This window comes from Triticum aestivum, chromosome 4B (assembly GCF_018294505.1).
Source record: "Triticum aestivum cultivar Chinese Spring chromosome 4B, IWGSC CS RefSeq v2.1, whole genome shotgun sequence".
NCBI lineage: Eukaryota > Viridiplantae > Streptophyta > Magnoliopsida > Poales > Poaceae > Triticum > Triticum aestivum.
Window position 1 is genome coordinate 250410146 of NC_057804.1, and position 26105 is coordinate 250436250.

The following is a 26105-nucleotide window of genomic DNA, read 5'->3' on the forward strand; positions in this document are numbered from 1 at the left end:
ACTTCAGAACTAAAACGAAATCCGTGGTAAACACTGCTTTTTTGGTTAGCACAATCTTGATAACAGCTCCCAAATCAGACCTTTCTCCTTGGCTTTGCCCGATTACCTTGGTAGTACATAAACGTATGAGAAAGAAAAAGTCACTTGAGAATTCAGATCACCGTGACCTGTGGGATTCTGCACCATAAAACTGTAATCTCACAGAGACATCACCGAAGCAGCAGCGGCGGGAAAACCCTCGTGCCTCGGCCGCCGCACAGCAACCGACGCCGCCATCCGCCGATCCAAAACAAAATTGAACTCGCTTGATTGCCAACGGGGCCATATCTGAGCACCCTTCTGTGACCCCGCTAGCCTTCCCTCCGATCTGAGCACCCATAGCACCGGCATGGTGTGGTCCGAGTTGAGCAGAGAGAAATGTTTGTCTCTAGTTTGGTTTGCGTGCTTGGAGGCAGAGTTGTCTCCTGTTTTGCGGCTGCTGCTGATAGTTTGTGTGCTTTGGTGTGAGGAGATGAGACGTAAGAAGAGGTGGAGGAAGGGGGTAAAGTGTGCAACCACGCATGAGAGGAGTATGGTGGTGTTGGCTTCGTCGCCGTCAGCCTCGGCGAGGCTCTTCTGTCCCGCGAGATATCATGGCAGCCATGGCGGCCTGTCGTCCTGCTTGCCCTGATTCGATGGGGATGCACGTACCTGTGGGATCGTCCTCGGCTTATGCCTCATCGTCCGGCGACTCTCGTATTTATGGGATGGGTAAGAAACGGGTTCGACTCGACTCGAAGCGAGAGTCCTGATCGTGAGGGACAGGGAGGCACAGGGAGACACGAACGTGAGAGAGAAGCGATGTGGTGGCTTGGCAAAATCGAGTTGGCTCGTTGTCTTTTTAGGGTAGCTGGCCTTTCATTATTAGGTAAAGAAATATACGTAGGTAAAATAGTACCACCTCATATGTATAGGAAATAATATAGATGAAAAAAAGCGTAAAATCACAGGAAGAAACATATTGTGACGGTGAATCCAAGGAGTCAATCCGTGCTTTATTATTACTAGCAAAAGGGCCCGTGCGTTGCAACGGGAAGAAAAAAATCATAATATTCAACGGCCGTGACCACATTTTGCGACATCACCGTGATATACTATCACTCTCAATTTCATGAAATTATGAACAATTTTCAAAATCATGAACCTTTTTTAAAACTTGTGCATATATTTGAAATCGTGGACATTTTTTAAATTCATGATTTTTTTTCAAATTTTTGAACATTTTTTGAATTCATGAACAGTTTATACTATTTGCAAACATTTTTAACAAATGGTGAACATCTTTTTATAGATTTTACTTGAATCGGCGCACATTTCTAGAACCGACGAACATTTTTGGCCCAATTGGTGGACGATTTTTTTAAATTTACGAACATTTTTTTGATTTAATGAACATTTTTTTAAATGCATGATTATTTTTTGAATCCGCGAACATTTTACGAATGAATAAACTATTTTGTAAGTCATGAACAGTTTTTTCATTTGTAGGATATTTTTACATTCATGAACATTTTTTTAGTTGGCAAATTTTTGTTCAATTTCATGAACATTTTTGAATACACAAACTTTTTAAAGAATCATGAACATTTTTTGATTTCCCAAACATTTGGTTTCAAAAATGTGAACATTTTTTGAGTAAGAAAATATTTTGTACAAAATCGCGAACATTTTTTGAAGGAAAAATTGCACAAAAATAATGAGAAGCTAAAAAGTTCATGCGACATGAAATATCAGTACTAAATGGGGTTGATTGCCTTTTATTAGCTTATTAACTCCAGCGGAATGCATTGCAGAATTCCTTTATTAGAGAACACAAGTAATATAGATTAGAGGGAGTAGCATAATTTGGACTTAGGCTTTGATCTGTTGACCTTTTACCCTTATTTCCAAGCATAGATCACATCGTATATATGAAGTATATACCAAAATTATAATAGACATCTTGGCGAGGAAGAACAACAAAGTTTCATAGATATCGACATAATTCAGGGAGGCTCACATAGGTATATTGGCACATATGTACAACTAAATCCTCTGTGAAACCTGAGGAGATCAAAGAAATGAACGTGGAGGCTGAACATACAGTCTGCTATATATAATTCATGGATAGAACATTACTACAACATAGCATAAGTATGCAATGCGGGAGCTAAATCTTCAATTTTACTACACCGCGTGTCTGCATAAACAACCAATTTCTGCTAAAAGTGTTGCTGAGTTAGCATAATGGAATATGTAAGCATCAACACCAAGAAGACGAAGTTTTACAGTAATGTAAAGTTCTCTACAATCCTAATTTTAAAGATTATCCAACAAACAACTACAAGAAAATTATGGAAGTCACCGGCCACCCTTCAATCACCAATTGTGAACAGGCAAACAATTCTTCAGCTCACATGCATAGGCTTGATCTAGAGGACACATGAACTTTGATGGTGAGGAGATCCTAGTACACATGAGTATGTCTGATGATGAGGAGGCAGGTCATGGTGAGCAGAGCATGAACTGCAGGGTGAAGTGCTGCTGCATGGTGTCCTACATCAGGGCAAGGAGTGAGGAGATTAGCACAGCTCCAATGAATTAGAAAACTGAAAATAGTCATGTACTCAGGTTTAGTCAGTAAGGAAATGGCAAGTTAAAAGCATACTGTGTCTGATTGTCTTTCAACAATGTTACGGCACTGATCCTTGTATCTTTCTTTAGCAACATTGAAATACTCTTGAACCTTTAGGAATTCAGACTTGTGTAAATAAGCAGGCCAATTATAGGAGAAAAACATATAATGAATATGGAACCGGAGAAACAATATATCTAAATCTCATACTAAAACATGGAAATATGACGTAACTTGCAAAACTTATTTTTTTTCTGATTCTCCCAAAATTAGGAGCGTTAACAACACATACCTGAATAACAGATCGAATAAGGACAACAGACCATAGAGAAGCAGATGAGAAACAAATTGAATTTACTGGCCTTAATACGTGCATGGAGCTTCTTAAAAATCAGAGTGCCCCAATGCTCCGCTTTCTGGATCTCCTACAACAATCAATAGAGACTTTTGCTTCTGTTAGATTGTACTCACTACAACTAACAAGTCTGTTTGGATAACACGAATGGATTACTCAAATGTGTATACCAAAAGAAGCAGAGCTTATCACCTTGGGATTGACCATGTGTTGTGATCAAATAGATGGCCACCATCGATGAGGGCGAAAAGGATTATCACATTAGCCAAAGTTTCAAGATTAGAACAAAAAAATTACATTCGTTATTCAAGGCACAAATTATTAGTTTTCGGACTCTCCTTGGATTGAGAACTATATCTGTGGTCCATAGATCATGTGGATGGAATAAGATAGGCATGACACACAATGAAGTAATTCTCAGTTAAATATTCAAGTAAATTTTAGGTAAAAAGGGACACTTAATCTTCATATATAAATTAGGAGGAAATAGCATGATGATGTATGCAGAATTACAGTCATACGTTCTCACTTACCAAAATAAGCAATGCAACTCGGAGTCCAGTAATCAATCAATGGACGAACTGGGTCAATTTGCATGAAAGCATGATTAAGAATATTAAATCCTCCTAGCTCAGGATCAGAACTAATGGCACCACAAAAGATGATTAATTAATTAATCAAACATGGCATCTCCAAAACATCCGGCTTTTGACCACAGCTGTTGCAACTCCATCCGGTAGCCCACACATAGATACTGCATTGCAACTACATTACCCCTAATGATTCTAATTAAGGTGGCCACCAACCATCCAGAGATCGAAGTAACACTGCGGCATGTCCAAATCCAAATGACATAAGTAACATTGCGGCATAAAGAAATCATTACGTCTATGTAAAAAGAATGAGAAAAACACATAAAAAGTTATTGTGGAGTAAATATGACATACAAATATCACACTTCAATTTGACATTGTCTATGTATTCTCAATTATTACTCAGAGCATTTAAGGAGTCATCACCAAGCATCCCCTGCCAAGACGAGAACATATAGAGAGCATGCAAAATAACACAAAGTATGTACTGTACTTTCAGTAATACAAATGCCAGTACCATTGCTTCACCCTGCCACTAAAAGTTACCCCATATGTGACCACTTCCAGCAAGTAGATGGCTCATATTCAGCTATACATTGGCAAACTAGAGCAAAGCTACAATGACTATGGTTCGCAGGCCAAAAGAAGACTCACCGACAGGATGCCAGAAGTGGTAGATTATTAAAAATAATAAACATAAGAATAATTAGAGATGCGTATTGAACCCTGCATGTTTAATTCAATCGTGCATCATGTTTTCTGTTAACCCTGCTACATCCGTTGTCAAAGTTTCAACTTCATTCAGTCATCAGGAAAATAGTTTAAACTCTGAAAGAGGTCAGAAACTACTACCGTTTCCACCAAAACATTATGATATGTTAGACATTATATCCCATAACAAAGTGACAAACTGAATAATTTCCCATAAAATGTGAGCCTGAAAACTATCAGAGTAGCAGGGTTGTGGTTTTTGACATTCAACTCCCCTTAAACATTCTGCGGCTTCTGTATTGCTAACTGTACGTGCTTTGTTTCTACTATATCAGTACTCTTACGTATTCCAAGTATCTCATAAAAACATGAATCTGTAGCATATGACATCAACAGCAAATTAAGAGTACAACAAAAATATACCCCACACACAGCAAGCAAGCGGCATCATGCAGAGCAAGCCGTTCAGATTGGAGGGGCGCATATGGCTGGCTATGTTGTCCTGTTCGTCCAGATTGGACCTGGCACATGCCAGGCAGTGAAGCGGGAGGAAGCATACGGCGCGAAAAGGGAAGGTCGGGGAGTGGCGCGCAGGTGGAGGAGATGAGCCCCTGGGGTGGGAAGCGACACTGGGGTAGCAGCGATGTTAGCCATGGGAGGCGGGCGAACTGGTCTGTCGGTTGGTGGAGTGCGCCAGGAAGTTGTGGCCGGTGGCGAAACCGGCGGGTTTGGGGGAACCAACGCCGAGGTCGAAGCAACGGGGAGGAGTCCCGGCAGCACCGTGGTAGCAGGGGAGGGGGAGCCGGCAACAGCGCGGCGTCGTGTGTCGTCGGCGGTGGAAGGCCGCGGGGTGGGGCACTTGGGGTAGGGGTAGCGCCCCGGCGGAGTTGGCCGCAAGGAGGGGGTCGGCGGCGCGCGGCAGGGGCCGGCGGCGGCGGCGGCGGGGGTGGAGGAGCGCTGGAGGTGGAGATGGGATTGGGAGGTTGGGTTGTGGGTTGTGCGGGTACGTTTTTTTCTCTCTCGCTCGTACCGGTTCGGGACTTCTCGTCAGGACTGCGGCTTGAATATCTAAAAACACAAGGGCTTTTCTGCAAAACTGCCGTGACGTACGACCAGAAGCATTCCGTGCTTTATTAGTAGGGAAAGATTATTATTATTATTATTATTATTATTATTATTATTATTATTATTATTATTATTAGGGAAAAACTAGCACAAATGCCCGTGCATTGCAACGGGAGAAAATAATTTTTCATGTTCGTGCGTTTGTGCGTTGCCATGGGAGAATACTCATGTATGTGATGCTATCAAGATTCGTCTTAACTGAAAACTTAATTGTCCATTTGTTAAAGTAACATACATGCATAAAGAGATATGGTTAAATGTCCATGCATTTCTATGCAGAAAAAAATTCAATTGATTGTAACTTTATCATTTGCCAATTAAACCTAGGTACCTTAACCACCTTTAACTCTCTTGTCACCTAAGTAACCTAAATCTACTTTAGTCACGACCAATGTAGGAGAAAAGTCTCTGATTAAAAAAAATATAAATCAAACATATATAGTTTAGGAAGAGGGTATGTATTCCCGTCATTGACCATCTAAATTTGTTCATAGCCTCTTAGATATTTTTGGAAACATCGTACATCAGTATCACGCTTAGCAATCTCAAGCGTGGTATTGGCTGAATCTCAATGCAAAAATTCAAAACATGCATCCTATCTACTGCTTCTCAGCTTCAGTAAACAACAGAGCATTGTTTTCATAGTTGGAAATTAAATCGGGTGAAATTAGCAATGCAATGTACAACAGACAAACCAAAATCTGAGTTTATCTATACACTACAATCCATTGTGATCTATATGCTGGAGTTACCTAAACAAATACTATTGATAAGAGTAGGTCTGACAAACAAACAAAACTACCATAGCATCGCACGTCTTCACATGCACATAAAATTGCAGCTTAGAAAAGCTTATGCTGGTTTTACCCTTATTTTCCTTTTCTTTTGAGGTGATTTTTTTTCGTGAGTTCACTAGAAGCCCGTCAGGCCGAAGGCACGCACGAAGAAACAGACCTGCTCCTGGACCACTCCCCCTTCTTCGATTCCTTCCTCCTCCCATGGCGCTCTCTCGCCCCTTCTCTCTCTGTAGAGCCAACTAATCAAGCAAAGCCTCCCCGCTTGGCCTCTCTTTCTTTCGGCAATCAAATTCACATCTATTCCCAAAACAGCTCCTTCCTTGATTTTCCAGAAAACTTAAGAACATATATAAATTGACGAATAATGATGAAAAAGGGCGAGGTGGGACTATATAATTTGTTAGCAAACGTGTTTGTAACGCAAGAAAAGGTTCGCACACTTGGCTATAGCGTTGTGGGCACGAAGGAGAGGCTAGCGGTTCAATAAACAAAAGTTGACTAACATAACATGTATACACCTACACTACATGTAAATAGGGTCTTATATATGAACTGAGGTTGATGGATAGATAAAAAGTATCACGAACATTGCCGAGTAAGTAGCACTGGATCAGATCGCTGGAGAGTAATATTACTATAGACTGTATGAAGACTACATGTATTTTCAGCTGAGCAACTAACAACCTCACGCTATTTGCCGAATAGAAGTCATCAAGATACCCATGTTAAACCACATGGATATTGCTCGATCAAAGCCACACAAACAGCTTGAGCCTTTGGGCATCAAAGTCTTTACATTTTCCTTGAAAGAGTAATAGACTAAATATCCTACCTGGAGAGGAAGATAGCTTGAAAATGTGCAGACCATCTCAGTGGTAGCTGGTTGGTCACGTTGTTCAACATGTACTACTCAAAATTGCATCCGGTTGCTGCCATTCTTGTTTGAAATAACATAAGCACTACACCTTTTTTTTCCTGACTAATTAAAGCAGCTACAGAAAGAAATATGTTGTGCAAACTCTATGAGCCAATTGTGCATTTAGGCGGAAGTTTCATTAGGGAGTTGAGATTCCAATGGATGTACTACCAAGTGCCAAATTCTTGAAGCACTGCGATTTTTCTAGCAAACTGAACTAAGCATAACTTGATAGCATGGCAATTTGATCAGCAACTACTAAGAAAAATGATTAAAAAATGGGGCCACAAGTGTACTGATGAGTATGCCCTGATTTTCCCATCTGCCTTTTTCTTTCACACCAAGCGATTCTGCTCCAGGAAGTATCCCAAATCATCTCAAAATAGAAATCCCAAATCCCTGGAGCGGACATAGTCCCCCGTGGATCCATCTTGAGGACTAATCGTCCAGAGCTCTCCTCGCTCCAGCGTTCGGATTCTCAAGCGGCGCTCGCGTACGCCATATCGTCAGATGGAAGTGGGACGGGAGATGCCACATAAGGCAGCGGAGAGCTCGACGGCCGGCCACCGATAGGCGAATGGCAGATGGCGGAAGGATGAATGGCGGCAGTCTTGTGGTGGAGCGTGATTTCCAGGTGCTCGGGTAGTCAGCACCCATTGATCGGGGTCGCGACCAACCCATCGATCCTTCTCGATCCAGCCTCGTCCCCGATCCTCCATTTGGGTCGATCGATGTGACGCCCCCGATTCAATCGTACACTAATCATGCACGCAAATGTGTACGATCAAGATCAGGGACTCACGGGAAGATATCACAACACAACTCTACAAATAAAATAAGTCATACAAGCATCATAATACAAGCCAGGGGCCTCGAGGGCTCGAATACAAGTGCTCGATCATAGACGAGTCAGCGGAAGCAACAATATCTGAGTACAGACATAAGTTAAACAAGTTTGCCTTAAGAAGGCTAGCACAAACTGGGATACAGATCGAAAGAGGCGCAGGCCTCCTGCCTGGGATCCTCCTAAACTACTCCAGGTCGTCGTCAGCGGGCTGCACATAGTAGTAGGCACCTCCGGTGTAGTAGGGGTCGTCGTCGACGGTGGCGTCTGGCTTCTGGACTCCAGCATCTGGTTGCGACAACCAGAAAGAAAGGAAAGGGGAAAAAGGGGGAAGAAAGCAACCGTGAGTACTCATCCAAAGTACTCGCAAGCAAGGAACTACACTACATATGCATGGGTATATGTGTAAGGAGGCCATATCAGTGGACTGAACTGCAGAATGCCAGAATAAGAGGGGGATAGCTAGTCTTATCGAAGACTACGCTTCTGGCAGCCTCCGTCTTGCAGCATGTAGAAGAGAGTAGATTGAAGCCCTCCAAGTAGCATCTCTAAGTAGCGTCTCCAAGTAGCATCTCCAGTAGCATCTCCACATAGCATCACATAGCATAATCCTACCCGGCGATCCTCTCCTCGTCGCCCTGCGGAAAAGCGATCACCGGGTTGTCTGTGGAACTTGGAAGGGTGTGTTTTATTAAGTATCCGGTTCTAGTTGTCATAAGGTCAAGGTACAACTCCAAGTCGTCCTGTTACCGAAGATCACGGCTATTCGAATAGATTAACTTCCCTGCAGGGGTGCACCACATAGCCCAACACGCTCGATCCCATTTGGCCGGACACACTTTCCTGGGTCATGCCCGGCCTCGGAAGATCAACACGTCGCAGCCCCACCTAGGCTCAACAGAGAGGCCAGCACGCCGGTCTAAACCTAAGCGCGCAGGGGTCTGGGCCCATCGCCCTGAGCACACCTGCACGTTGCGTACGCGGCCGGTGAGCAGACCTAGCAACCTCCATTACAAAGGAAGTTGCGTTAACGCAGTCCAACCCGGCGCGCGCCGCTCCGTCGCTGACGTCTGAAGTGCTTCGGCTGATACCACGACGTCGGGATACCCATAACTACTCCCACGTAGATGGTTAGTGCGTATAGGCTCGTAGCCAGACTCAGATCAAATACCAAGATCTCGTTAAGCGTGTTAAGTATCCGCGAAAGCCGAACAGGGCCAGGCCCACCTGTCTCCTAGGTGGTCTCAACCTGCCCTATCGCTCCGCCACAAAGTAACAGTCGAGGGCCGTCGGGAACCCAGGCCCACCTCTACCGGGATGGAGCCACCTGTCCTTTCAGCCCCCTCGTCAGAATCACCTGCGGGTACTCAATGAGCTGACCCGACTTTAGTCACCATCTGTATAGTATGTATGTATGTATAGTATATACCCGTGATCACCTCCCAAGTGATCACGGCCCGATAGTATAGCAAGGCAGACTGACAAGAATGTAGGGCCAATGATGATAAACTAGCATCCTATACTAAGCATTTAGGATTGCAGGTAAGGTATCATCAGGTGTAGCAACAATGTCAGGCTATGCATCAGAATAGGATTAATGAAAGCAGTAACAAGCTACACTACTCTAATGCAAGCAGTATAGAGTAGAATAGGCGATATCTGGTGATCAAAGGGGGGGGGCTTGCCTGGTTGCTCAGACAAGGAGGGGTCGTCGGTGACGTAGTCGTACTCGGTGGCATCAGCGTCGGTCTCGTAGTCTACCGGAGAGAAGAGGGGGAAGAAATAATGAATACAGAGCAAACAAAGCATCACAAAATATAACAAGGCAATACGCGGTGTTCGGTGTGCCCTAACGCGGTAGTAGGTGATACCGGTGAAGGGGGGAAAACATCCGGGAAAGTATTCCCGGTGTTTCGTGTTTTCGGGCAGAGGAGCCGGAGGGGGAAAGTTGCGGGTTCGATAGGTTAGAGGGGTGTGGCGGACGAACGGACTGCGTATCCGGAATCGTCTCGTCGTTCTGAGCAACTTTCATGTTGAAAACATTTTAATCCGAGTTACGGATTAAAAGATATGATTTTCTAAAGATTTTATTAATTTCTGAAATTTAATTATTTATTTAATTAATTCGAAAAAATGTATTAATGACGTCAGCATGATGTCATGCTGACGTCAGCAGTCAACAGGGGTTGACTGAGTCAACCCTGACATGTGGGTCCCGCTGTCATTGACTAAGATTAACTAAAACAGATTAATTAGTTTAATTAGTAATTAGGTTAATCTAATCAGGATTAATTAACTAAATTAATTGCTTAATTAATTAATTAATATTTTAATTATTTTAATTATTATTTATTTATTTATTTAATATATATTTTTTATTCCTAATTTTTTTTTATAAAAAACGTTCTAGGCAGGGCCCATGTGTCATAGGCCCAGGGGGTCCATGCGGGTTAGCGGGCGCGCGGGCGTGCGGGTGCGGACGATGGGGCGCTGGAGGTGCCCGACCCGCACGAGGGCCAGCGGGCACGGAGGGGCGCCGGGCGCCGGCGATGGCACCGGCGAGGCCACGGCGGGGCAGCACCAGGCTGGGAGGCGCAGGCTGGAGAGGGGGTGGCGCGACCGAGCCGGTGCGGGGCAGCACGGCTTCCGCAGCGGAGCAGCAGCAGCAGGGCTGCACGACGGAGGGAGAGCGGCGGCAGGGGGCAGCCAAGGCGAATCCGGCGGGGCGCGCGTGTACGAGGACAGGGGAAGAGGAGGCCGGGGGCCTCACCGCGGATCCGTAGGGTCAGGGGCAACGGGGGCGAGGATGAGGGCGGAGACGACGCGACGCAGGGGATGCAGTCCGGCGGGAAAGGACTTCGGCGATGGCGGAGCGGTCCGGCGAGTCGAGGGGGCCGACCATCGGGGAGGAGGCACCGGCGAGGCATCCGTGGCGGCGGGATCGTCGGGGGCGGGGGCGTGGTCGCCATCGGCGCGGCGAGGGGCGCCGTCGAGGGAGAGGGAGATGGGAGCGTGAGGTGGCGGGGGACGGAGCCGACGAGGGCGGCGACGTGCGCGCCAGGCGCGGCGACAGGATCGAGTCCTCCCCGATCCAGATCGGGGGTGAGAGGGGAGCGAACGTGGGGGGAGGGAAGTGGGGGGGGCGAGTGGGGAGGGAACCAGCTAGGGTTCGGCTCGGGGTGGGTAAGGAGAGCAAGGGGGGTGGCTGGGCCGGCTTAGTCCGCTGGGCTGGCTGGGCCACGTGGGTGCCCAGCTGGTTCAAGAGGCCCAGCGGGGGGGGGTTCTCTTTTTATCTTCCTTTCTTTCTTTTTTTTTGTTATTTTGTTTTTCTTATCTTTATATTTCTGTTTTAACTTTAGTTTCACCTTATCTTAGTTTTATAAACTATAAAAGTAGTCCCTACTTTAGTGTTAATAAATAGGCTACTGCCACATAATTTTGGGCAACTAATTAACATAGTTTAATATTTTATTTATTGCAAAGGAGATTCAACTAATTGTTTTTACTTCCTTTTAAAACCTTTTTAAAATATTTTACACCTTTATAAAAGTGTGGTTCCTTCACCAAAATTACCTATGCAATATTTGGTTCACTCCGAACATTTTAGTTTTAATATTCAAAAACTTTTATTCTTTGGTTGATTTTGAATTTGAATTTGAATCAGTTATGAACTAACACGAGATTAGGAACAGTAATCGAGGTGACGTGGCATCTGTAGCAGAGGATCACTGTAGCTTAATTACCCGGGCGTCACAATCGACCCCAGATCAGGGGACGTAGCACCAACCCACGAACCAGCCAACTATGGGCCACTACTTACATGTGAGAAAGCTTCAATCAAGAGAACAGTAAATTGAGCGACACATTATAGCAAGAACCCAATGTGGAATAGGAGAAGATCCCGGTGGCGTGCTGCCCAACTTCCATTCTCTCTCAGCTGTGTACTCTCTCCCATTTCCCTCCTCCTCAATTCTCTCCTCTTCAGCCCTCCCAGCACACACCGCACGCACGGGCTCATCCATGACGGCAGACACATCCTCCACCTTATCTCGCCGCCAGACGTATCTCTTCTGCCCAGCCTCTCTCTCGTCACCCGCATCCTTGCCTTTCACTTCGCCTCATCACGCGCGCACCCTAACGCAAGGTCGCAAGCGGCCAGCCCAGCTCCAGCAGGCCCGCCAGAAGATACACGGGCGCTAGGAAATCACAGAGGCGGACTGCACCGAAGTCGCCGACGATCAATGCCTTTTTTTCTTTTTGAGATCGAGTCTAATCGTTTTCGGGTGTGCTCGATATATGGATCTCTCCTAGCTCTCTTGCATGTTCGATCAGGACACGGGAAGGTTCCCTTTTTTTGAGAACGACACGGGAAGGTTCTGTGATGTGGGGAAATCCATGATGAAAGGTTTGGGGGCCTCGGTATATCGGAACGCACGAGTTTTTTCTAAAGCGTGATTGACGTATTAGTACCACCTCGTTTATATTATGATTTTGTCCATACAATTTGTAAAAGCGTATTATGACATGAGAAGAAAGCGTATTGTGATGGTGAACCCGACAAAGTCAATCCGTGCTTTATTATTAGGGAGAGATCACGGACAGATTAAGGAAAGATCTATTATTATGTACTAACCCTTTAAAAGCATGAAGTGCGGACCAAAATATCATCACACGTGTCTATTGATCTCTATATGGTCCACATCAGTCACTAAAACGCGTTCGATTAAAACACCTGTTTAGAGCATCTCCAACAGCCGCGCTAAAACAGCGTCGCGCCGCAAAATTGACCTTTTTAGCGCGCGCGCAATAGCAAAAGTGGCTCCAGCGGATGCGCGATAAACGCACGTGCGACATATAGAATACAACACGTTGTACGAATCGCCATCGCGCGTTGCGTATTTTGTGTGCGCGCTTCTGCGTGCCGCACACTCGAGCGCTCACGCCGCACTTTCTCCACCGCACCACCTTCGCCCCGCTCCGCGTCGCCGCTGGCGAATTGACCCGATGGACGACCGCGCCGGCACCCCCTACCCCTTCCTACACCCACGACCCTTCCGCGGCCTCCGCCGCCGCTGCCGCCGCAAACCCTAACGCGGGTAGCTTTGGCTTCGCCTCCGCCGGCGTTCCACCAAGCATCAGCGTCGCACGCGGCATTTTCATGCCGCCACGGATGACTTCGGCGGCGGATGGCCTCGCGCCGGCGCCCGCCGTTAAGCCACGTGCCCCCCTCTCGAAGCTCCCAAATGCGGCGCGGCCGAAGAAGGGCAAGGTTTCCATGAACAACAAGGCGGCGGATGGCTCCGGCTTCTCCAAGCCGTTGAGGAAGAAACTTGCAGGGCGTGCGACGGCCACGGCGGCTACCGAAGCGCCGACAAGCTCACTTGTTGAGCCGGCGGCCGACGCACACAAGGTGTTTGAGGAAATGCCCCAAAGGTAAAAAAATCGCCAACTTTTTTGTGTTATTTTTTGAATGCATACATATAGATAGCTCATTTGCTTCGTCGTATATCCTTTATAGTGTCAACGATGAGGCATATATGTCAACTATGGGTGTTGGCTCCAACAATTCTCATTGATCTCAAACCAATGACATGCATTTCGATGACCATGAGTTCAAGGTGGACGAGGATGGTGAGGGCATTGTCGACGCATCGAAAGGAAGAGGAGGCAAATACATAAACAATGAAGACATATTGCTATGCAATACTTGGTTGCAAGTTTCAAGGGATCCATACGTTGGAGGTGATCAAGTAGAGATGCATATTGGAACCGGATGAAGGAGCACTTTGATCTACACAACAAGAGTGGAATTGACCGGTCGGCACGATCTCTTTGCTCCCGGTGGTCGACAATCAACCGAGATTGTCAAAAGTGGGCGGCCGCACAAAAGGCGGTTGACAACTTGAACCGAAGTGGCACTAATGATATAGATAGGGTAAGTGCCATTTCATCCATGTTCATCATGCTTGTTCTTGGTGTTTGTAGTGCTAACTTGTTTTGTTTTTTGTAGTTCAATATTGCACAAAACTTGTTCAAATGAGAGGAGAAGAAGACCAAGAAAGGGAAGATCAAGAAAGGAATTGAAGGATCGTGAGAAATGAAAGAAGCGTGAAGGCATTGATGATGTTGATGAGAGCAACAAACGCAAGCGAACAATTGAGTTGGATGATGATGAGGAAGAGGCATCAAGTGTTGATGGCAAGAGAAGCCCTACACTAAACTCCGTTTCATACTCGAAGACAAAAGGACCAGATGGGTGCAAGAAAGACGCAAAAGAAAAGAAGAAGAGGAAAGGGGATGATGAGCTCAAAAATGCTAAGGAAGCTGTTGTGAAGGCAAGAAAAGAAGCAAACGAGGTGAGGAAGATGCCAAGGACCCAAGATGCCGCGACCGAGGAGAGGAGGTTGGCGACCGAGGAGAGGAGGGTGGCGGCCGAGGAGAGGAGGGTGGCGGCCGAGGAGAGGAATGTGACATTGGAGGAGAGGAAGGTGGGCATGGAGGAGCAATCTAGGTTGTTGGAATGGGAGAAGTACTTGTTCTTTTTGGACACATCTACCCTCAATGAGGCGCAAAAGGAGTATGTCAATCTTACCGTGAAGAAGTCTTGATCCAAAAAAGAGCCATGATTCACGGCATGGGTGGTAGTGGCATTGGCGGCATGGGTGGCAGTGGCATAGGCGGCATGGGTGTAAGTGGCATTGGCGACATGGGTGGCGGTGGCATTGGCGGCATGGGAGGCATCAGTGGCATTGGCGACATGGGAGACATCAGTGGCTTCGGAGCTACCATGGGCGGCGTGGGTGCCATGGGTGGCTTTGGAGCTACCATGGAGACCATGGGAGGCACGGGTGGCTTCTGAGCACCTCCGGGCGGCATTGGCGACATGGGAGGCATGAGTTTTGCGTCTCTCATGGGAGGCATGGGAGCACCTCCGGGCGGCATGGGCGGCATGTCTTCCGGTGTGCCAACACCTTCGCATGATGTCGTTGAAGATCTTGCCATCACTGCACGCGACAATGAAGAGGAGGAGGAAGAATCCTCTTCAGATGATGAATCGGAGGAATAGGAAGAGGATGATGAAGATGAAGATGAAGATGAGGACGAGGCTAGATTGTTGATGGGCCATTCATTGGTGTGAACTTTTGTGTCATGGAACTTGGTTCGGATTTTGAACTTGGTTGGATGATCTTATGGGCATGAACTTTTTATGTCATCATGAAATTGTTTGTGTGATTTAAATTATGCCATGTTTGTTTTGATGTTTGAAATTCATTTTGTGTTCAAAATGTGTCCAAAATGCAACATATGGCAAGCGCCGGCTGCTCGCATGCGCTACATTTTAGCGCCCTGCTGGAGCTACGTGTGTGCTCTGCATTTTAGAGCAGCCGCTGGAGCAAGTGCTGGCCGCCGCGTCAAAACGGGCGAATGGCGTGCTGCAAACTAATTTTTAGCGCGCCGCGCCTTGGGCGGCTGTTGGAGATGCTCTTAGCAACGGCAATCGTGCAAGCGCTAATCAATACATGAACCGCCGCATGCCGCACCTCGCACCTGCACCCGCCCATTTCCATCCCCGCGTGTGCCACTCTACCGACGCCCGAGCGCCGCACAAGAGCCTCCCAGCGCAACTGCGAGCCGCGTGTGCCGCAAGAGCCCAATTGCCAGGAGCTAACCGCCATCGACCACGCGGGCTGCTTCACTACCAACCGGCGCCACTTCACCGGACTGAGGCGCCGCCCCTCGATCGCGGCCCCACCAGCCGGAGCCCAATCACCGGGAGCGCTGCACTACCGCAGCCCCGACTGTCGACGGAAGCACGCCGCAGATAGGACAGAAGTGTTGCTGCCACCATTGTTGCCCCAAGGTGGTGGTTCCGACGAGGAGCGCTAGATGCGAGCGGACCTCCACATCCGGGAAGATGGGAGTGGATCCCGTGCTCCTGCCGAGGAAGTTGGACGGCGCCATGAGCGGTTGCCTCCAGTGGTAGTGGCTCCCCTCCATGGCGTCCATGAGCGACCGAAAATGTCGTACAGAACCATGGTTCAGCCAAACCTATGCTCGACACCATTGATTTCTAGACACTATTCATGAGGATTCACGCATGGTTGATTAAAAAATGCAGTTGTCATGCATGTCTATTCATGAGGATCCATGCATGATTGATTAAAAAATACAGTTGGCATGAATGTCATAGATCCACATGTAGTAGGAGGTTAAATCGTATGGCATAGACCATAGCGTGACGTCCGAATAATTAGGCTATAGTGATCCCCCGTAAACGATGCCACGTCACCTCGGTTACTATTGTTAATCTCAAGTTAGTTCAAAACTGGTTCAAATCTAAATTTTAATTAAAGTCAAACAATAAAAGTTTTCAAAAATAAAAACTAAAATGTTCGGGTTGTGCCAAATAATGCGTAAGTAATTATGGTGAAGAAACTACACTTCCATAAAGAATTCAAATACACTAAAATAATTAAAACAGTAGTGAAAACAATTAAACAAATGCCTATTGAAATTTATGAAATATTAAAACTATTTTATTATGGGTTAAGAATTAGTCTATAAATACAAATTTAGGTACTTGTGGTAATTTTTTATAAAACTAGAAGTAAAATAAACTAGAAATAAAATAGAAAAGTAAATAAGAAAAAGGAGAAGACAAAACGGTAAAAAAAAGGCAAAGCCCCCTCTCCCTGCGCCGAATGGCCCAACTGGCCATCCAGGCCACCAGGAGGCCCACCCCATCCCCCTTTATTCCCCCGAAACCCTACCCCCTCCCCCAGTCGCCCTACTCCCCCCACTCACCCACGTCTCTTCCTCCTCTCCTCTCGATCCCGCCGCCGCCTGGACCTCGTCGGAACGCTCCCTCACCGGACCGCCTCCCCGTCTCCGTCGCGCATCGTCGACATCCTCCTCGACGCCCACTCCCCCGTGCCCTGCAACCCCTCATGAGGCCTCATCCTCCTCTGCCTCGCTCCCACCGTGCAACGGGCGCGCTCACGGCCGCTGCCTCGCCCTGCGCACGCGCACGCCCACGTCGTTCCACACGCACTCGCCGCCCCCAGTCGCTGTTTCCATTGCTTACCGGCGCCGCACCCTTGGGCACCCCGTCCGTGCTAGCGCCTCCCGCTGCGCGCGCGCTGGCCCATCTGGTCACGCCCTTCCCCTCACCCTGCTCCCGCAGCCTCCTGTGGCCGCCGACGCCGTCCGCGCTAGTCGCCCGCCCCGTCGCACCCGCGCCACTGGCCGCCGTCGCTCCGGCCAGCCAGTGCCCGGCTCCGCCAGGCCCCGCCGCGCCGCTGCTGCAGCCGCAGCCACGACGCCTGTCACCGCCCGCTCTGCCGTGCCGCCTCCCACTGCCCCCTGCTTCTCCTACACCGGCCTTCACGCGCCCGTCCTCCTCCGCAGCTGCTTGTCGGTCGCCGCTCCGGCCGCCTGGCCGGCGCCGTTGCCTCTGGCCTCCCCCTGCTCCCGGCCGGGTCCGTTCGCCCCTGGGTGTGCGCCCTCTCGGGCTACGGCTTCGCCCGCGCCTGCCTACCCGTATGCCCACTAAGGCCCTTGTGCCAATGACATGTGGGGCCCAGCCCCTGGAACGTTTCAAAAAATAATTAATTAGTTAATTAAATTAATTAACTTAATTAATATTGATTAGTTAGCTAATTAAACCTAATTAATCTACTAATAAAACTAACTAATGTTGATTAGTTATCAGTCATTGACACTGGGCCCCCCTGTCAGTTTGACCCAGTCAACGGTGAGAGTTGACCGTTGACGTCATGCTGACGCAATATATAAATTTGAATTAAAATAATTTCAGAAATTGAATTAAAACTTTGAAAATTAATGTAAAATAAACCATAGCTCGGATGAAAAGACTTTGTACATGAAAGTTGCTCAGAACGACGAGACGCAACCGAATTCGCGGTCCGTTGGTCAGCCACACGTCCCTAGCATAGCAAACATGCAACATTTCACCTCCGGTTCATCTGTCCGAAAACGTGAAACACCGAGGATACTTTCCCGGATGTTTCCCCCCTTCGCCGGTATCACCTACTACTGCATTAGGTCACCCCTAGCACCATTTATTGCCTTGTTATGTTTTGTGATGCTGTGTTTGCTCCGTATTTATTGTTTCTTCCCCCTCTTCTCTGGTAGACTACGAGACTGACACCGCTGCTGCTCGGGTCGACTACGGAGTTGACGACCCCTCCTTCTTGCCAGAGCAACCAGGCAAGCCCCCCCTTGATCACCAGATATCGCCCATTCCTTCCCTCTACTGCTTGCATTAGAGTAGTGTAGCATGTTACTGTTTTTGGTTGATCCTGTTCTGTTGCATAGCCTATCATTGTTGCTACAATTGTTGATACCTTATCTACAATCCTAAATGCTTAGTATAGGATGCATGTTTACTATTAGTGGCCATACATTCTTGTCTGTTTGCCATGCTATACTATTGGGCCGTGATCACTCGGGAGGTGATCACGGGTATATACTATACATACATTCATACTGTTCAGGTGGTGACTAAAGTCGGGTCAGCTCATAGAGTACCCGCGAGTGATTCCCGGATTGGGGGCTGAAAGGACATTTGTCCCGACGAACTTTGTGTGGATCTTTGTGGCGGAGCGACATGGCAGGTTGAGACCACCTAGGTGAGAGGTGGGCCTAGCCCTGGTCAGTGTCCGCGATTACTTCAAAATAACATGCTTAACGAGATCTTGGTATTTTATCTGAGTTTGGGCACTGGCCTATACGCACTAACCAATTACGCGGGAACAGTTATGGGCACTCGACATCGTGGTATCAGCCGAAGCCTTCTTGACGTCAGCGACTGAGCGGGGCGCGCCGGATTGGACTGGAACGCCTGCTCTTGTATTAGGGAGGCTAGGTCTGCTTCCGGCTGCCCACGCAACATGTAGGTGTGCAATGGGCGATGGGCCAAGACCCCTGCACGCTTAGGATTTAGACCGGCGTGGTGACCTCTCTGTTGTGCCTAGGTAGGGTTGTGACGTGTTGATCTTCCGAGGCCGGGCATGACCCAGGAATGTGTGTTCGGCCAGAGGGATCGAGCATGTTGGGAAATGTGGTGCACCCCTGTAGGGAAGTTTATCTATTCGAATAGCCGCGTCCCTCGGTAAAAGGACAACCTGGAGTTGTACCTTGACCTTATGACAACTAGAACCGGATAATTAATAAGACACACCCAGACAAGTTCCAGAAACATCCCGGTGATCGCTTTCCCATAGGGCAACAAGGGGAGGATCGCTGGGTAGGATTATGCTATGCGATGATACTTGGTGAACTTACCATCTACTCGCTTCTACATGCTGCAAGATGGAAGCTGCCAGAAGCGTAGTCTTCGATAGGAGTAGCTATCCTCCTCTTATTCTGGCATTCTGTAGTTCAGTCCGTCGACATTACCTCTTTACACATATACCCATGCATATGTAGTGTAGATCCATGCTTGCGAGTACTTTGGATGAGTACTCACGGTTGGTTTGCTCCCCCTTTCTCTTTTTTTTTCCATTTCTTCTCGGATGTCGCAACCAATTGCTGGAGCCCAAGAGCCAGACGCCACCGTCGACGACGAACCCTACTACACTGAGGGTCCCTACTACTACATTCAGACCGCCAACGACCAGGAGTAGTTTAGGACGATCCCAGGCAGGAGGCCTGCGCCTCTTTCGATCTGTATCCCAGTTTGTGTTAGCCATCTTATGGCAACTTGTTTAACTTATGTTTGTGCTCAGTTATTGTTGCTTTCACTGACTCATTTATGTTCGAGCACTTGTATTCGAGCCCTCGAGGCCCCTGGCTTGTAATATGATGCTTGTATGACTTATTTTACTTTTAGAGTTGTGTTGTGATATCTTCCCGTGAGTCCCTGATCTTGATCGTACATATTTGCTTGCAATATTAGTGTACGATTGAATCGGGGGCGTAACAAGTTGGTATAAGAGCCGACTGCCTGTAGGAACCCCCCTTCCACACTCCCTGGCTGAAGTCAAGTCTAGTCACTACAAAACTTTTACTAACATGGTTGTGTGTCTTACGGGCTCACGTCGCCATTGGGTGGTATTAGGATCTTTTACTCCTCATCTATACTCTGGGACTCTGATTTCTCTTCTATTTCGGGTTAATGATTTTGCTAACTCTAAACTTTAGGTTCTCGTAAATACTTCCTCCCGGAGAGCCATCATTTCAGATGATCACCGGCTGCACCAAAAGATTTTGAAGATACTCTCCGCTATTCTCTTGAGACTTTGTGCCGTTGCTTTTGCAATTCCCTACCACCAAAATATCCCTATGGATAAATACATACACCTGTAGTTCTTACTTTTATTCCCAGTTGATCTTGCTATTACGATATACCCCGAAATTCTCTCTATTGCTCCGAGAAAACTTTGTGCCTACTGCCTTGCAATTCTAACCCACGTGAATACCCCTATGGATAAATTCTTGCACCTATCGAGTATCCGCTCATCCCCAGTTGATTCACGTATTTTAGAATAGTCTTCGAAATACCATTCGTTCTTTTGAAAATGCTTAACAACCTAATGCTCTTGAAATTCTTGCTTGCTAGCATTTTGGTTAATCCCATACGTCTCGTAATCTTATTGGCATCCCTTGTCATTATTGCTTTGAGTCCGTTGATTCAATATGTTGTGAATGCTGGCAATCCTCTGTCCTAGAATTCATCCTTCTAGCTCAGACGTCATTTGGATATGAGCTGGTTCTTGACCAATCAATACCTTGATTGGTTGTGCTTCTAAGTCTATTGAACTTATTCATTTTTGATCAAAACATTTTCTTTTGATCCCTTGATTGGAAATCATAAATTCCTTTGCAAGTGAGCTTTGAATTAGTCAGTTGTTCTATAATCGGATCTCCTTGTATTCTTTCTTCCTCTGGCTGTCTGTCGATGCTCATATCAGCTCCGCTATGAACCATCAAATCCTTTGTTGAATTATCATCCGATAGTGTCCTTCATATACAAAAACCTTGAGAAGTTCTTTCCCCAATACATAATGCCTTTGGTAAATTGTATCCTCTGCTTTGACAACCATGCTCTACTTTTGAGCTTGGGTTAGTTACTCCTAAAAAGTTTATGGTATATGTTCCTAAGATGCTCCGATGGGTTGAACCTATGCCTTTCCTAATCTGTGTGAACCCGAAAGATTTCATGGGTTGTAATCATCTGGTATTTCACCAGGTAAAACTTTCAACACTAATGTCATTCATGAAATGAGAAGTGAATGGAAGGTTATACATTGAAGAAGTGGGAGTCGACCTTGAACCTTGTGTTCATGCCCGTGGACACGATGTAGATCCTATCATATAAGCTTCTTTTAATAATAACTATTTCCTTGATATAATATCATCTAGTATCTGTGAATTAATCCTTTGCAATCGTGGTTCCAACCATATTTTCTCCTTGATTCCATTTCTCAAGCAAGTGAAAACACTTGCCTTCTACATATCAATACGCCGTCCCAACCTCTATTTTGATCTACGCTCGAGTATTACCCCTGGTATCTCAAGGATATCAACCCACTGCACTACATCTGATGAATTTCTGATGAAGTAGTACCTTTCTCTAACATAGTCACTCCATGGGTTCTGGGTTGTCGTCAACCGAGAAGACCGATTAGTGAATTGAATCAACATTGTGATTCAGTACTCCTAGTACTTTGTTGTTGAGAAGTTTAATACTCCCTCATGTCATTCCTTGCCTGATAGGCTACACCATTATCGTGCTAATTTTAAATGTGCTGCCTGGTCCTTCCCGGAGCACAAATTCCGACAATGAGCTAATCTTACGTCGATCTTCCTCGTCATATCATTTCTGCTTGAATAGCAAACTTGCTTTCGAGTTTGTGTCGTACCCATGGTTCCAGTAACCTTTTGCTTCACCATTCCCTTGGTGTGATGTCGTCGCTGATCGATTACATCTTATTGAAACCTCTCGATAAATGTGTCGCGATCATCGTCAACATTTTCACTTCTTCCGAGACATACATTGAGTTCTTGATGAGAAATTCCTTGCTTGCCCCCTCGATGGTTTGTGTTAACACCAACAACATTCTTGATTTCGCTCCTGTCGGATGTAGAGTTCCGGAAGACCCTTAAGGTTCGAACTCTGGGGTGCGCACGAAGATCTTCCTCCTACCACTCCACGTCCGATCGCCTCACGAGAATCTAAGCTAAAACGATGAACAACACGAGGGACACAAGATTTATACTGGTTCGGGCCACTGTTGTGGTGTAATACCCTACTCCAGTGTGTGGTGTGGTGGATTGCCTCAGGGACTGATGATGAACAGTACAAAGGATGAACAGCCTCGCGAGAGGTGTTCTTGAGCTGGTGCGATGAACTGCTTGGGTGAGTTTGATCGCCTCTTGGATGCTGATCAGATGCCCCCCTACAGGGGTGGCTATCCCTATATATAGAGAAGCCCTGGTCCTCCTCCCAAATATTGAGCGGGAAGGGCGCCAACAACGGCCATTTTGAAGGGGAACATCTAGTACAAGTTATCCTGAGTAAAGTTGGTCTTCGGCTGCCAAAAGCACTGGAGATGACGCCGTCCTAGGCTCCACGGTGACCTCCATCTTGCCGCTCTGCTGGTGTTGGTCTCATTGCACTGAAATGGCTACCTTTGCCTGATGCCTCGGTACTCCACGCCCATGCTTGCCCCCTTTGCACCAAAGAGGAAACAAGGACAGTGCGCAGGCCGGCGCCCGCCTGGTCTCGATCGTCATGGCTTGCGTCACGAGCACCTCGCAAGGTACCCTGCCTTGATCTCTCCGCCTCCTCGCGAGCCTGCCTGGCGAGGCCGTTCCTGAGGAAGTCTTGTGTCGTCCGCCCCACGAGGCTTGGCCCCTCGCGAGGGTCTCGAGTCTTGTGCTGATGAAGATGGGCCGTACTGGGCCACCACTTGAGCCACGCCGCAGGCCGCAGGCAGGCAAGTCTGGGGACCCCCGTTCCTAGAACGCCTACAGTAGCCCCCGGGCCCAAGGCGCGCTCGGACTTGGCTTAGCGGAGAAGCGAAGGGGCAAGTGCGGAGCGCCGCGGGCCCCATCAGCCTGCGGCCTTGGGCGTCGCGTGGCGGTTGATCGGACGTGGGCGTCTCCGCTTCCCCACGCTACCTCGGCAACTGCTCGACTTGACAAGTCCCTGCATGCAAAAATGGGTCATGATTACCTAAGATCCTGGAGGCCGACGGTTGGCCTCCTCCGGCTATAAAGGCGGGAGAGCGCTAGCCCCCGCTGTGCATCTTCCTCCCCGCTTCCTTCTTTCCCACCATCTCAGCTGCTCGCCGTCTTGCATGGAGCCGCCGAAGAGGTTCTCGGCCGCGGAGAAGGGAAAGGCTCGTCAGGAAGGGCCTGACTCTCCCCCGCCCAAGCGCGGCTGGGGTCGTCCCCGCAAGCATCCTGCATCTCCTGCAGCGGCTCCTCGCGGTCGCAGCTGCGATCTCCTGCGCGGCGACGGGCGCCTGGTGGGTGAGGGAAGGCGCGTCGTGGCTGCGCAACCTCGCAGGCCGTGCTTCCACTCGGCGGAGGTGCTGCCGGAGTTCGTCGTGTGGTCAGTGGACCCAACCGGCAGCTGGCTCCAGCTTCCCTGCTTTTTTGCAGGTGAACTCCTGGCTAGCGCTCCTGGCGGCCTCTGGCTTCAAGCAGACGGTTGCTGCAGCAGGGCCTCATGGGCCTCACTAGAGATCTCCATCACCGGGAACGTGGCCCTGACCCGCGGCTGGCAAACATTTGCGCGCACGCGTAGCCTGAGCCGGTGATGCACCCTGCATTTCAAGTTCGACGGTGATGCCACCCTCTACGTGAGGGTGTTCGGAGAAGACGGCCGCTGCGTTGGGTGCTGCCCCGAAGACGATGATGGCGGTCGGGTGCCCAGCCTTGGCGATGGTCGAGATGAAGATGAGGGCGGGCGCGTGGCCGGTGGTGTTCGCAGCTCGCCAAGCCTTGGCGGCTCCCCTTCGGACGGCAGCTCCTCCAGCGGTGGCCGCGACCAGCCTCCGCGCCGTCGCGCTTGCCTTGAGGGAGGTAGTAGGTCAGCCCGCCGTCGCGCCTCGGTGAAGCATGAGGAGGGATCTGACTGAGCTCCGGAGGCAGTACGAGCCCTCGCTATGAGTCGGTGCCGAGCAAGCTGCACCTATTTTGTTTTCCTCCCTTTCCTACGCAAAGAGAGAGTAGTGTAGGGCCCCGCAGGGGTGTGCTGGTCTATTACCGTTAACTATTATGCTATTTTCGTTATTCCCGTGCTGTGTTTTGCCGTCGCGTGCTCGCGTGTAGGAATTACTTAGCTCAGGGGGACTTGCCGCAGTTTTCGCTTCTCGAGGCTGAGGCCTCGTTGTGCGCTTTGTGTCCTGCAAGGATTAGTCAGGAGAGGTAACTTCCGGTCTCGGTTGTGAGGGCAATCGGATCAAGTCCTATGTTCGCATCGTGATGCCCGTGGGGCACGGACCGGGAAGAGTGCTCCCACGACGAACTTGGATAGGAAAGCCTCACAAGACTGGGTCAGAAAATACTCGCAAGGGCACCCGCGTAGCCCCCTCGCGAGACTTGCAGAGAGAAAACGAGTCAAGTAGGCGACAAAGACAAAGAGTCATAGGTTGGGATGGCAACAACACTAAAAGAAACTCCAATAAAACTTCAAAATAGGGACGAACAAGCCAACTATAGAGAGCAAATGAAAAAGCCGCATCCGACACCTAATCTAGTCTTCGGCGTCTTCTCACCAGCGCGGAGCTAAGTGCTGCCACTGGGCGTGGGCGGGAGCCCCGAGGCCCGAGGGCGGCTCTCCGGAGACTCCGGGGCATGTACAGCCCCAACTCATTATTACGTGAGAGTGTCACGGGCGGCGAGCTTCACAGGCATTGGCCTTCTTCACAGGCTCTAGGTCTTTCTCGTGGCGATGAGCTTCATAGGCGTTGGCCTTCTTCACAGGCACTGGGCCTTTCTTGGTTCGTCTAGCTTCACAGGCGCCAGGCCTTCTTTACAGGCGTTGGGCCTTTCTTCAAGGGTAGAACTTCCGGAGGTGCTGGATGTTCCACGCGTTTGGGATGGGCACCCCCTCCCGAGTCTCCAAGCGTGTGGCGCCAGTCCTGGAGACATGAACAACCTTGAACGGGCCCTCCCACATGGGCGAGAGCTTGTGTAGCTCTTCCCTGGAGAGCACCCGTCTGAGCACGAGGTCACCTACCTCGAGGTCCTGGGGCGAATGTCGCGGCAGTGGTACCGCCGCAGTGCCTACTGGTATCTTGCAGCCCGAAGCGCAGCCTCCCGACGGCGTAACTCTCCTAGCATGAGGTCCACCCCCTCATGGCGTCCTGCTATGCTTCACCGAAATCCAAGACCCACGTGGAGCGATGCCTGACCTCGTGAGGAAGGACCGCCTCAGCATCGTAGATGAGGAAGAACGGGGTTTCGCCGGTCGACTTGGTAGCGGTTGTGCAAATAGACCATAACACGGACTGAAGCTTGTCGTGCCAGCCCCTGCCGCAGACCTCCAGCTTCTTGAAGGTCCGGGTTTTGAGGCCTTTCAGGACCTCCGCGTTGGCGCGTTCAGCTTGGTCATTGCTCCGAGGGTGTGCCACCGAGGCATAGCATATGCGCGTTCCAAGGTTAGCACAGTATGTTTTGAAGAGATTACTAGTGAACTGCGAACCGTTGTTGGTGATGATGCGATTAGGCACCCCAAACCGGCTCATGAGGCCCTCGATGAACCTGACCACTGAGCCAGTCGGGATGGCGCGGATAGCTTCCACTTCTACCCACTTTGTGAACTTGTCAATGTCGACATAAAGGTAGCGGTAGCCCCCTGGCGCCCGAGGAAACGGGCCAAGGATGTCCAGTCCCCAAACAGCGAACGACCATGAGAGGGGAATGGTCTGAAGGCCCTGAGCCGACTGATGGATCTGCTTGGCGTGGAATTGACAGGCTTCACAAGCCTTCACCAGCTCGATTGCGTCGTTGAGTGCTGTTGGCCAATAGAACCCGCTGTGAAATGCCTTGCCGACGAGTGTCCGTGAAGACGAGTGGTGCCCGCAGTCTCCACCATGAATGTCTGCCAGTAACTCTTTCCCTTGCTCCCTGGAG

General features: G+C 48.7%; 1 long non-coding RNA gene across 3 annotated transcripts; it reads right to left on the bottom strand.

The window, feature by feature from the left end:
- Positions 1 to 2108: 2108 nt before the first annotated feature.
- Positions 2109 to 5333, bottom strand: LOC123091928 (uncharacterized). 3 transcript variants are annotated; one of them, XR_006443834.1, is made up of 3 exons: positions 3201 to 5329; positions 2687 to 3078; positions 2109 to 2574 (listed from the first exon to the last, which is right to left on the bottom strand). It is a non-coding gene; the product is annotated as an uncharacterized lncRNA (long non-coding RNA). The 3 variants fall into 3 exon arrangements; XR_006443832.1 differs by having other exon boundaries at positions 2687 to 2764; positions 2946 to 5329; XR_006443833.1 differs by having other exon boundaries at positions 2687 to 5333.
- Positions 5334 to 26105: the final 20772 nt, after the last annotated feature.